We start from the raw sequence: 14,592 nt of genomic DNA, 5'->3' as shown, positions 1-14,592 counted from the left end.
CTGTGATTGGAAAGCAGCAAAGACTACAAAGGACCGGAGACATCACCACAAACAGGAAAGGTACAAATAATACAATGGCACTAAATTCACATCTTTCAATCATCACTCTGAATGTAAATGGACTATATGCCCCATTCCAAAGACATAGGGTATCACAATGGATAAAAGAAATGGTCCATTATATGCTGCCTCTAAGAGACTCATTTTAGATGGGAGAACACCTGCAGATTGAAAGTGAGGGGATGGAGAACCATCTATCATGCTAATAGATATCAAAAAAAAAAGAAGAAGTAGCCATATTTATATCAGACAAACTAAATTTTAAAACAAAGATGGTAACGAGATGAAGAAGGGCATTATATCATAACGAAGGGGTCTATCCATCCAGAAAAGCTAACAATTATAAATGCTTATGCCCCCAACGTGGAAACACAAATATATAAATCAATTAATCGCAAACATAAACAAATGTATAGATCATTTGTAATTGTAGGAGATCATTGTAATTGTAGGAGAATTTAGTACTCCACTTACAACAATGAACAGATCACGTAGGCAGAAAATCAGTCAGGAAACAATGGTTCTGAATGACACATTGGACCGGATGGATTTAATAGGTATATTCAGAACTTTTCATCCAAAAGCAGCAGAATACACATTCTTCTCAATGGAACATTCTCCAAAATACATCATATGCTGGGTCACAGACAGTCCTCAACAAATATAAAATAATTGAGATCATACAATGCATATTTTCAGATCACAACACTATGAAACTTGAAATCAACCACAAGAAAAACTATGGAAAGCCTCCAAATACATGGAGGTTAAAGAACACCCTACTAAAGAATGAATGAGGGGTGCCTGGGTGGCTTAGTCAGTTAAGCATCCGACTTCAGCTCAGGTCATGATCTCACGGTTCGGGAGTTCAAGCCCTGCATTGGGTTCTGTGCTGACAGCTCAGAGCCTGGAGCCTATTTCGGATTTTGTGTCTCCCTCTCCCTGCCCCTCCTCCACTCGTGCTCTCTCTCCCTCTCTCTCTCTCTCTCTCTCTCTCTCAAAAATAAATAAACATTAAAAATAATTTTTAAAAAAAGAATGAATGGGTCAACAGGGACATTAATAAAGATTAGAGCAGAAATAAACAACATAGACCTCAAAAAAAAAAAAAAAAGTAGAACAGATCAATGAATCTAAGACCTGGGTTGTTTTTTTTTTAAATAAACAAAATTGATAAACCCCTAGCCAGATGTCTCAAAAAAAAGAGGACCCAAATAGATAAAATCACAAATGAAAGAGGACAGATCACAACTAAACCACAGAAATACAAACAATTATTAGAGAGTACTATGCAAAATCATATGCCAATAAACTGGACAATCTGGAAGAAATGGACAAATTCCTAGACACCCACACACTACCAAAACTCAAATGGGAAGAAATAGAAAATTTGAACAGACCCATAACCAGTGAAGAAATTGAATCAGTTATAAAATATCTACCAACAAATAAGAGTCCTGGGCCAGATGGCTTCCAAGGAGAATTCTACCAGACATTTAAAGCAAAGTTAATACCTATTCTCAAGCTGCTCTAAAAAATAGAAACAGAAGTAAAGCTTCTAGACAAATTCTATGAAGCCAGCATTACCTTGATTCCCAAACTACACAAAGACCCCACTAAAAGGGAGAATTACAGGGCAATATCCCTGATGATCATGGATGCAAAAGTTCTCAACAAGATACTAGCAAATCTAATTCAACAGTATATTAAAAGAATTATTCACCATGATCAAGCAGTGTTCATTCTTGGGCTGCAGGGCCAGATCAATATTCACAAATCAATCAACATGATAGATCACATGAATAGAAGAAAGGATAAGAACCATATCCTGTCAATAGATGCAGAAAAAGCATTTGACATAATACAGCATCGTTTCTTAACAAAAACCCTCAAGAAAGTCAGGATAGAAGAAACATACTTTAATATCATAAAGGTCACATATAAATGTCCAGAGCTAATATCATCCTCAATGGGGTGAGAAAACTCCCATCAGAAAACTGAGAGCTTTCTTTCTGAGATCAGGAACATGACAGGGATGTCCACTCTCACCGCTGTTGTTTAACATAGTGTTGGAATTCCTAGCCTCAGCAATCAGACAACAAAATGAAATAAAAGGCATCCAAACTGGCAAAGTTAGGAAGTCAAACTTTCACTCTTCACAGATGACATGATACTCTACATGGAAAACCCAAAAGACTCCACCAAAAAATTGCTAGAACAGATACATGAATTCAGCAAAGTCACAGATACAAAATCAATGTACAGAAATCTATTGCATTTCTACACACCAATAATGAAGCAACAGAAAGAGATACCAAGGAATCGATCCCATTTACCATTGCACCAGGAACCAAAAAATAACTGCGAATAAACCCAACCAAAGAGGTAAAATACCTGTATGCTGAAAAGTCTAGAAAGCTTCTGAAAAAAATTGAAGTAGATGTAAAGAAATGGAAAAATATCCCATGCTCATGGATAGGAAGAACAAATATTGTTACAATGTCGATACTACCCAAAGCAATCTACACATTCAATGCAATCCCAATCAAAACGGCACCAGCACTCTTCACAGAGCTAGAACAAACAATCCTAAAATTTGTATGGAACCCCAAAAGACCCCGAATAGCCAAAGTAATGTTGAAAAAGAAAACCAAAGCAGGAGGCATCACAGTCCTGGACTTGAGCCTATATTACAAAGCTGGAATCATCAAGACAGTCTGGTATTGGCACAAAAACAGACCAATGGAATAGAACAGAGAATCCAGACAAACCAATGGAATAGAACAGAGAATCCAGAAATGGACTCACAAATATATGGCCAACTAATGATAATAGCACAAAAAATGGAAGAGATAATACAGCCATATAGGAATAAAGTTTGTGTCTTTCACTGGAATTAAAGTAGCATAAATCTTTTAGGTTAAGACATTGTATGTCCCAGAAAAAACCTTTAAGAAAGTAACTCTGGGCGCCTGGGTGGCTTAGTCAGGTAAGTGTTCACAAATGGATTTCGGCTCAGGTCACGATCTCGTGGTTTGTGAGTTCAATCCCCGAGTCAGGCTCTGTGCTGGCAGAGGGAGGGGGGATTCTCTCTCTCCCTCTCTCTCTGCTCCTCCCCTGCTCATGCTCTCTCTCTGAAAATAAATAAATAAATAAATAAATAAATAAATAAATAAATAAATAAAATTTTTAAAGTATATTATAGACTATAACAACACTAGAATACATTTTTTTTTGCTTTCATTAAGATACATTGCTGATAAATTATTTCTAAACACAGTTTTTAGTAACAAGCTGATAAACCTCCTGGAACGATTTGTCTAAAAACATTAACTCCTGATACAATCCAGATGCATGTAGGTCTATATTTAATTTTAAGTGCAAATGTGTACAATGCCATTTTAAGATTTTTCTCTGACATTTCCTATAACTTGTGGAGGTTGTACAAGGAACCAAACTGTCCTTCCTAATTTGTTCATACTTCAGAATGCCTGCTGGTGTATTCTGTTACTGTATCTTCAATTATAAGGGGCAAAATAATTTTTTTAAGTTTGTTTTTTTATTTTGAGAGAGACAGAAACAGCGTGAGCAGGAGAGGGGCAGAGAGAGAGCCAGAGAGAGAGAGAGAGAATCCCAAGCAGGCTCCACACTGTCATTGTAGTGCCCGACTTGGGGCTCGAACTGACAAACTGTGAGATCATGCCCTGAGCTGAAACCAAGAGTCAGACGCTTAACCGACTGAGCCACTGAGCCACCCAGGTGCCCCACAAATAATTTTTAAGTTGTTTTCCTCACTGATAATTGGTTCACATGAAACTGCGACTGAAACATGTTTTTTCCATCCAGTGCCAAAATATTTCATTTTTTTAAATGTTTATTTTATTTTTGAGAGAGAGAGAGAGAGAGAAAGTACGAGAGAAGGAATGGGAGAGGGGTGGAGAGAGAGGGAGACCGAGGATACCAAGCAGGCTCCGTGCTGACAGCAGAGAGCCCAAGGTAAGGTTTGAACTCACAAACCGGGAGATCATGACCTGAGCTGAAGTCAGACGCTTAACCACCTAAGCCACCCAGGCGCCCCTCCATCCAGTGCAACAATCTTTAAATTTAATTTCTGTTTCCAAGCCTGTGACTGTTGGCTCTGCAACACAAGAACAGCTTTCACAGCCAGCAGTTATAAATCTTTGAGGAATTCTAATAACTCTTTGATGTGCTTGGTTGCAACGGCGAGTGCACTTTGCCTAATGATTTGCTGACAAAGTTCACCGCCTGAGAACGGGCCATGTCTCTTCCGGTGCTCAGATGGGAGATTTACTATTTGTGCGGATGCCTCATGGCTGGGGACGATGAGAAAGACCACCTTCCACCCCTGGTCTTGACATTGCCCCCATGTGGGACTCTCTGTCTCCTGCAGCCGCCTCCACACCCAGGGCTGCTGCCAGGAATCTGGGCGTGGGTTCGGGCCTAGCCACCTCCTGGGGGCTTTGTGGTACCCCTAACTGCCCCAGGGCATGCATACGCACGCAGAGCCACCTGCTGTTTGCACACTGGCCCCTCTGGACGCGGGCAGCCACATGTGCACGCCACCCCCCAGCTTACTGTCCCTACTCACGCACATGCTGCATCGTGCTATCGAGCTCAACTTCCACAAGCCAAGTTCGAAGGTGAATGGTAACAAATTTTTAGGCAGCAAAGGCAGACGCTACACTGAGTACAAGGGCCTCCTGAGCTGCCTTACATGTCGAAGGTTCTCGAAGCGGCCCCCCGCAGCGCCAGATCTCCTGCAAGAGAGATCGCGCGACGGCTGGTTCAAATTCAGTTCCCAACTTACCACCGACCAGACCTTCACCAAGGTTACCGGCCCCGGTTTTCTAATCTGTAAAAGGAAAGTAGTAACATGCCACAACTCAGACAAATGAGGCCACGGACCAACATAGGATGGGGGGTGAGCGGCCTGCTTTACAATAATCCGTGTAAAGCTTTTAGCACAGTGCCTGCCATAGAGTAAATGCTCAATAAATTCTAGTTACTGATATTTTGCTGCCCATGATGAGAAGCAGGAGAGCACCGTGGTCGAGATGGTCGCCCCGGTGAGAATCCAGTCCTGGTGTCGCTGATGGCCCGCTGTGACTCTGGGCGAGTCAACCTCTCTGAGCTTCGGGCTTCTCTCTAACAAAACTCAGTGATTACTACAGGCAGAGAGCGTAGAAAAGTGCCAGGCACGTTGCAAGTACTGGGTTTCCGGCCATTCGTAGTTTTCATTACCATCGTCGATTTCTCCTAACAACCAGAACAGGCGTGTGGCCCCGCTCCCGTTGCGGATAAGAAACCGAAGCTCCGAGAGGTCAAGTAGCAGCTTACACAGCGTCACACGGACCTCCAGGTGTGGAACCAGCTCTGGAACCCAGGCTACGCCACCACATCCAGCCCCAGAGCCTGGATTCCTACACTTGCTCTCCCCCAGAACACAAGCCATTCACAGAACCGAGGCACCTGCCCGGGCAATGAGGGTCCCCACACGGCCCGGGTTATCCGGCAAGACCACGGTAGAAAACTTCTGGGCGTAACTGATTTCCAAAACCCTTCCTGCCCTAACATCCTATGAACGCCAGTCCGAATTGGATTTACATCGCTTTTTGACTTTTCCACGGTGCACTTCACTCACCCGCAGCGTCCACAGTATACGCAGACGTGCCTGAAGTGCCCGTGACGGACGGAGCATATCAACCGACAGACGCCCCGGGGCGGGATCAACCCTGACTGCAAGCCAGCCATTCGCTCACCTCCTCCGGTCCTGCTGAGCCAGGGCCCGGTGCAATTTTTATCACGCTTCCCCACCCGCCCCCTGGAACCGCTCTCCTCGGACACAGCCCTGTTTCTCCACGGGCCAGGCTGGGCTCCAGCCTCAACCTGGAGGGGCCCCTGGCTGGGAGCTGAGAGGGGACAAAGGCAGCCCCCCAGAGTGGGAGAAAGGTCAGGGGCGGTGCCTGCTGACGCCCACAGGGGGCAGGTGTTGGTCCCACCCCCCACAAGGCGCACCTCTTGTCCGGAAGGTTTTACTACCGTCGCACTTCACACTGTGAAGGTCAGATTGTGGCGTAGTATGTGCAAAACCCTTAATTATGAATTTGATGATGTGGAAGCTCTTGGTGAATTAATCCCTTAAAGAGCATGAGCAACTGCTCCACGTTGGAGGAATCAGTGAGCGTCTAAAAGGAAAGAGATTGGAGGCTCCTGCTGCACGTGCGGGGCTCACGGGGAGCACCGTGGGATGGGGGCACTGGGTGGAAGGACACGTGGGGGTAAGGATGGAGGACTGGGAGTGGGCGTGTGCACACTGGGGTGTGGGCACGGGAAAAGGCACCATGTGCTCAGTCGGGGAGCCCCCTGCACCTTCGCCTGCCGCCTCTGTCCTTTGCACCCACAGGTGCCTCTGGAAGGGTCGCTCTGTTCCCAGCAGGCACGAGCCTTCGCCATTTAAGGCTTCAATTCAAGGCTTCGCAATTCAACCCTCCTGCGGACCCAGCATTTCAAAATCCCACTTTGGGGGTGCCTTGGGGGGTTCAGTCGGTTAAGCATCCGGCTTGGGCTCAGGTCACGATCTCGCAGCCCCTGAATCCAAGCCCCGGGCACCAGGCTCTGTGCTGACAGCTCGGAGCCTGGAGCCTGCTTCGGATTCTGTTTCCCTCTCTCGGCCACCCCCCTGCGTTTGCTCTCTCTCCCTCTCAAAAAATAAATGAACGTTTGAAAAAACAAATCCCACTTTGGCCCTGCCAGAATGAGAGATGCCACAAGAAACCCAGCCCAAGCGAAAGCTGGTCACATAGGACTGGACTACACCTGCTCTGTGGGGACTGCATCAGCCAAAGGGGCTGCAGAAGGAAGGACAGGAGACCTAACAAGGTCGAACGGGCAAAGCACACCGTGTGGCACAACCAAGCTGCAGCCTGACAAAGGCTGAAAGATACTCTCAGTGACAAAATAGCACCCCCCCCCCATTGCATCACCATTCTGGGCGACGATAAAATATTGGTAAAACAAAGACTACTTAAAATAGTTGCCACGATTTTAATCTGCTGAAAACAAGCACAACGTGGTTGGTTTGTTTGTTTATTTTTTTTCAGTACACTTCTGATCGAAAGACAACATATATTCAGGAAAGTGCCAAGTGTACATCCAGCTTGATAGTTGCTCCGCAGGGAACACACCTGTGCAAACTTTGTCCAGATCATGGTGTTGAACAGGGCACCACCGGAGCCTCGCCTGAGCTCTCTGTGTCATTACTCCACCTACATAACCACTGGCCTGATAAACATCACTGGTTTTGAACTTTGGATAAGTGGTTCCATGCAGGATCTACTTATGTGTGTCATTTCTCTGCTCGACATTATGTTCGTGAGGTTCTTCCCCACATTGTGCATATAGCAATACTTTATTTACTCCTTGTTGTTGTCATAGAATATTCCGCTGTATGACCCTGCCACATGTTACCTGGATATTCGCGCCATTACAGATAACGCTAAAACGAGCACCTAGGTATGTCATTAAAATGAGGTTAACCTAAGTCACTAAGGGCCCTTCCAACTCGAAACTAATTTCTAACCGTAGAAATTTGTATTTGATAGCTGGATATTCTGTTCCCTTCTTTCCATTGTTTCTGGCTAGATGAAACAGGTTTTAAAAGCTTTGCAAATTAGTAACAAATGAATTATAAAATCTATTACTAAAATCACTAAAATGCTAAGAGGGTCATTGTAAAGGCAATTAAAAAAGCAATACAAAAACATGAAAGAAAGAAAACTTGGTATATGTCAGTGGTCTTAAAACCAGTTTGAAAAGCCCCTAAGACAACTTTTATCTTTCTTTGTTAAGTTTTTTAATGTTTATTTATTTTTGAAAGAGAGAGAGAGAGAGAGAGACAGAGCCACCCAGGCGCCCCTCTTTTTTTCCCTTTTGATTCTACTTTTGATCAGTGTGAATACTAGTGGCGAAGGGCATCAACTTCCTGTATTGGTTCTAGAAGAAGTTGTTGATGGTGGCTCTGTGATCGGGATGAGGAGCTAGGCAGGCGGTCCGCCCCCTCCTCCAACCTCCACCCTTGAAAGTTTTACTGAGGTGCAATTTGCACGCTAGAAAGCTCACTTATTTTAAGTGTACAGTTTAATTTTGGTAAATTTATACAGTTTTGCATTACTGGGGTGCTTCTCATCACCCCAATATATTCTGTCAGGAGCATTTTAAACCCACTATTTGGCTTAGATTTGTTGGGCAGTGGAGGTAACACAGAGGATATAAATCCTGGCCCCAACACACGGTGTCTAGGGTGCCCCCCTCCCTCTCCAGGCAGGATACACTTTCTGGGATTCTGGGCTTGTGCGGATGGTTCCCAGCCAACCCTCTTGCCTTTTACAGGCTTTGTGTTTTTGTCTATCCTCCCCAGTATATGAGCATACAGGACAGACAGATAGATCCTCTCCCCCACCTCCTGAGAAACACCAGCACAACATAGGCTTAACCCACAGCAATTTTACTTTCTTATTTCCTAGCTCCTTTTCCAGACTATTTTAAAGGAGTTAAAAAAGGGGCATCTGGGTGTCTCAGTTAAGCGTCCGACTTCGGCTCAGGTCATGATCTCACAGTTCGTGGGTTTGAGCCCTGCGTCGGGCTCTGTGCTGACAGCTCGGAGCCTGGAGCCTGCTTCGGATTCTGTGTCTCCCTCTCTCTCTGCCCCTCTGTCTCTGTCTCAAAAATACATAAACATTAAAAAAAAATTTTTAATGAAAAAAGGGAAAAAGAAATTCAAGATGCTCACGCTCTGTCTCTGTCTCAAAAATAAACATTAAAAAAATTTTTTAATAAAAAAAAGGGAAAAAGAAATTCAAGAAGAGAAAGGCAAGATAAAAAGAGGAGAAAATTTATGTGTGCCGTGAGACATCGGCTGTGTTTGAGTCGCCTTCCAACATGTTTAAGCAACCGAGGCATAACAAACCAGGTGAAATCTGCATAAACTCATTACCATAAATTCATGATCGCTCAGTGATGGGTTCTTTTGAAAGCTCTTCAGAGGTGATAATGACCTTGGAATAAATAGGGGAACAAAAATAAACATATAGCACTGCTTCTCTTTGTGTTTTTCCAGGAGGGGCAGATTGGGGAGGCTTTGGCTCTGAGCCGGACCCACCAGAGAAATGTCATTCACAGCGATATCCAATCGTGTCTCTCCGGAGCCGGACCTTTCTGAAACTTCTCAGTTTCCTTGAAATGTGGTTATTTCCCCAAGAAGGTGGCAGTACAAATGCCACACCCCCCTCCCCGCCTCTTTCAACGCTTGGATTAATTATTCTTCCTGTTTTTTGTTTTTGTTTTTTTTTTGGGGGGGGTGCCTTATTCCTGGGTGGTGTTCCTCTGCTCTTTCACGTGAGTCGCGTGTACCTGTTTCCTGCTTCTGGTCCAGCTTGCACTGCTCCTGTCTTGTCATGGGACAAACCAAATCTACCTTTAAGCTAGGTCTGTGCTGTTCTGAAAATGCTATAATCTCCTTCCACCAAAATCAAGACAGCATTCCCCAAATAATACATTTTGGTAAAACTACTATATTCTGAACATGTCATCAGGTGACTAGATTTCTTCCACTATTTTGCAAAGAAATCCCCAAGGACCATGTGTTCTTAAAATGAGTCCTTTTTAAACAGAAAATATGTACTTTTGTTTTTGAGAGAGAGAGAGCACGCAGGTGGGGGAGAGGGGCAGAGGGAGAGAGAGAAAGATCTTAAACAGGTTCCACACTCACTGCATACCCCAATGTGGGGCTCAATCCCATGACCCTGGGATCATGACTTGAGCTGAAATCAAGACTCAGAGGCTCAACCGACTGAGCTACCCAGGCTTCCTGGAAGTATGTACATGTTAATCATTATTTTGGTTTTTGATATTATAAAATAATGCATGGCATTTATAAAAAGTCTAATAATACGGGGGCGCCTGGGTGGCTCAGTCGGTTAAGCTGCCGACTTCGGCTCAGGTCATGATCTCGCGGTCCGTGAGTTCAAGTCCCGCGTCAGGCTCTGTGCCGACAGCTCAGAACCTGGAGCCTGTTTCAGATTCTGTGTCTCCCTCTCTCTGACCCTCCCCCATTCATGCTCTGTCTCTCTCCGTCTCAAAAATAAATAAACATTAAAAAAAAATTTAAAAAAAAAGTCTAATAATACGGAAACATCTATCATAACATGAGAAGCCTCCCTACATGCCTCTCACTCAATTCTGTTCCCCTCTGTGGTAACCACTGGGAATGGTTCTGTCTGTACTTACACACACACACACACACACACACACACACACACACACACAGAGTCACACGCTCACAATGTACTTCGGTTGTATACAATGTACACCATGTAACTTCAATGGAGTAATTCTGTACTTTTCGTTCACTTAACACACCCTGGAGATCTTTTCCTCATGGTAAAGATAGTTCTAACTTCATTGCCTCTGTCCACTTCCTAGAATTCTGTTAGGCGACTATACCATGAATAAGGGAATAGATGGGCATTGAAGTAGTTTCTAATTTTTTGCCATTGCAAATCAGCTTCGGTGATTCTTAGACTTGAAAGAGAAGCATCACAAGGCACGACACTCACGGCCCAGTTGCCTTCCACGAAGGGTGTGCCAGCCCATGAGAATGTCCGTGTTCTCACGTGCTCACCATTCCTGGCGCTTTAGCTAACTTTTTAATATCACAGGATCGATGAATGAATAAAAACACTATTCCTATTCAATTTGCATTTTCCTGAATATCAGGAAAATTTAGCACGTTTTCAGAGGTCTTCAGTCATTTGTATTTATTTGCCTATGAATTGCCTACGCATTTCTTTTTAAGTTTGTAACTTAACGCTAGTTAGTTGACACACAGTGTTATATTAGTTTCAGGTGTACGATGTAGTGATTCAACAATTCCATACATCACCCACTGCTCATCACGACCCATGCCCTCCTTCATTCCAATCTGTACTTAACCCATGCCCCCACCCGCCTCCCCTCTGGTAGCCCTCAGTTTGTTCTATAGTTAAGAGTCTGTCTCGTGGTTTGTCTCTCCCTCTCTCTTGAACCCCTTTGCTCATTTGTTTTGTTTCTTAAATTCCACTTTTGAGTGAAATCATACGGTGTTTGTCTTTCTCTGACAGCCTTATTTCACTTAGCACCATACTCTGTAGATCCAACCGTGTCACTGCAAATGGCAAGATTTCATTCTTTTTTCTGGCTGAATAATATTCCATCGTATATACTGCCTCTGCATTCCTCCACCCATTTTTCCGACTGCCTTAACTCCAATTGGCTTCAAGAAACGCTATCAAGTATGGCTAAGTATCAATTCTTTACGTGAAAATATTTTCTCCTACTCTATTGTGTGTCATTTTACTTTGCTCATGATATTTCTTTGCTGTGCAGAAGTTTACATTTTTTATGGAGTCAAAGGAACGATTGACGGGATTTCCTTGCCTAGCCCCAAATTACAAATCGATTGTCCTATATTGGATTCCAAGACTGTCGTCTTTTTGTTCTTACGTCAAGACTCTAATTCCATCTGGATGCCCCATGTTCTATTTCCATTGTCTGGGTTCGTTTACTGAATGCGAGTTATTCAGGAATTCCATTGAGAAGAAGGGCCCCTTTCTGCAATGCCTTCCCCAGGTGTGTTTTAGGTTAAGGTGTCTTTTGCTGTGGTTTCTGGAAATGGAATCCATCTGCTTACTAAGTTCTAGTTAGTCCTCACTGGTAGTCCCTTTCTTTCTTTAAGCACTATTATGCTTTTATTCACATTTTTATATCTTCCTTTTCATTTCAATGGAATCTTGGAAGAAAATAGGATGTAAGTGCATCTCTCAGTCTGCCATCTTGAATGGAAACGTCTGTGCATGTAGGCTCTAAACAACATTTTCATTGGGAAATACAAATATGTACATAATGGAAAATTCGGTAAGTACAAAAAAGACACAAAGGAAAAAAATTCACTATTTAAAAATGATACTATGCTTTGAAAGCTAACATTGTGTATTTTCCTATGCCCTTAAAAAAACATGATTTTATTTTTTCAAAAATGGCTGTGAGTACTCCATTTGCGCATATTTGCCAGAAACTAATGGTCAATTTGCTTTTTTAATGACATACTTATTTCCAGAAGAGTAATACAGTACAGTCAAAAGTCTCCTTTCCAACCCATGACTCCCTTCCTGGAGTTAACAAATGATACCTGATTATTTTGTAAAGATAAAGTCCCATTGGTAGAATTGGGTGAGAAGCTATTTACCTTTCCAGCTCTTGAGACATACAGGTTCTCCAGAAATGTATAAATCACATCACCCCTTTATGAAGGCTTGCTCTTTTTTCTAATATTTGTTATTTTGGGGGGTTTGGGGTTTTTTTTTAAGTTTATTTATTTATTTTGAGAGAGAGAAAGAGAGGCAAAGAAGGGAAGGGGCAGAGAGAGGGAGAGACAGAATCCCAAGCAGGCTCCATGCCGTCAGCAAGGAGCCCAATGCAGGGCTCGAACCCACGAACTGTGAGATCATGACCTGAGCTGAAATCGAGCGTCAGACGTTTGACCAACCGAGCCCCCAGGTGCCCCTAATATTTGTTATTTTGGAAGGCAAGAAACATTCTAATATTCATTTTGCTAAGGATGAAGTTAGAGCATGTTTTCATATATTCATTAGCCTAGTCTACATCTTTCAGCGTTAAATGGGCTTTTCCTAGCCTTTGCCGCAAAGAACCTTTTAAAAATACTTTCTCACCTCTCAGGCTTATCGTCAACGCACTGAGTTTTCCCCACATCAAGTAAAATTGGATTGGGGTCTTCTCCAAACACGAAGGTCTCCACTTCCTTTAATGAAGATACCATCAGTGAGACTGCCCAGTGCTTTCCATTCATATTTGTTTTAATGAGATTTCTAATAATGCTCGCGATTTCTTTCCTGAGGTCTACTCTGAACTTCTCACCAGAAAGTAAAGTAACAGCCCAGAATTTTGTCCAGAGAAAACACAGAGAGTACGTAGGCTGGTGTTTTCCATTGGCTGCCCATCTGATTTCTTACAGGCAGGAGGTGTGCTCTGAAGGCCGTGACCCATTCGTCTGGGCCAGAGTCCACTGCCACTCCCTGGTATCACTCACCTCCACATGTTGGCCCATTCTGTCTCCGAAGCCTGGAACCTCTCCTCATCCAGGCTGGCCCCTATCGTCCACACGCCAGGCACAAGGCGTATATGTCTATCATTAGAATAAAAAAACCATCAGAGACCAGCCTTGAAAACTCCCTGAGCAGACAATACCAGTGTCGTTATGAAAGCAAAACTGAATTTCAGCTTATTTTGTAAGACTCCCTTGACCTGGGTTCTTTCTTGCCTATACCTCTGACAAAACTCGAACTGTTTCCCAAGGTTGGTATGTGGTAACCACTGACCCAGTTTCCTATCATTTAAGAAGATTCTGACATTACAACCAATCGCAGCGAAGAATAAAGTCACTGCGTTCTCACTATACAAGCTGCTTTAGTATGACACTCATTCCACGTCTTGGTCTGTGTGTGTTTCCAGCGTGCAAACTTTCTGGTGTGTGCGCAATAAGCTTTGACTAATTGCTGGTTCGGTGATTCGCTGGTTTTATGCCTGTTATTTCTGAACTTTCGACACTATCATCCATACATGTGCGGTTCAGGAATGAGTCTCCCCATCGCTCCGAAAAGTTCTGCCGTTCTCCGGAGCCATACAGAGTCTTGCACGGCACATACCTTCATGCGATGATTACAGAGCTAAAACCAGGGCACCCCCGGCCTGCCCCGTTCACCTTCAGACAGCACAGCTAGGCAAATGCTTTCCCCAGCTCACCGCAGCCTACAGAACACAAGTAAGTAACCTCCTGCGTGCTGAAATGACATTCAAGGCTCTTCCCTGCACCTGCTTTTCCAGGCTCATACAACCTAGTGTTCCTTCGTAGGGAAAACTGTGCGGTTCTTTCCACACCCAACTGGCTAACCTGCTCTCCTTTTGAGCCTTCACCACTGACGTGTGTCCCACCCCATCCTGGGTGAATTCCAAATGCGGTCTTACCCTCACTCCCCGGTTTTCCTTCAACACCCCGTAACTCACTGATAATTCAGCTTCTTAGGCCACCCAACAAACTCCACCCTACATAATAAAGCCTTTCAGCAGTGATGTGTGCGGTATTAGAGGGTTATCTAATGTTAACTGAACATCTTTTTTTCTCCATGGTTGCAGCATTGCTCTATCTTCTAGATCTTTGTACACACAGGTGTTCAATAAACAATGGTTGGGCCAGAGTCCACTGTTGACTTTTTCTCAACCTCATCTCCTTACACTTGATCTTAGCCAAAAGGCCGAGAAGCCATCAACCTCATCTCCTTAGAACCAATTTCGCCCCCGCCTACTTCTTGGCCTCCTGCCAGCGCCGCACCCACTCCTGCCCAGCACCCCACTCCTTCCAAGCGTCTCTCCCACACCCACCTTCCTTACAGCCACAGGTCC

This window comes from Panthera leo, chromosome F2 (genome assembly GCF_018350215.1).
Source record: "Panthera leo isolate Ple1 chromosome F2, P.leo_Ple1_pat1.1, whole genome shotgun sequence".
Lineage (NCBI taxonomy): Eukaryota > Metazoa > Chordata > Mammalia > Carnivora > Felidae > Panthera > Panthera leo.
The sequence above is the reverse complement of the archived record's forward strand: the minus strand, read 5'-3'. Positions refer to the sequence as shown.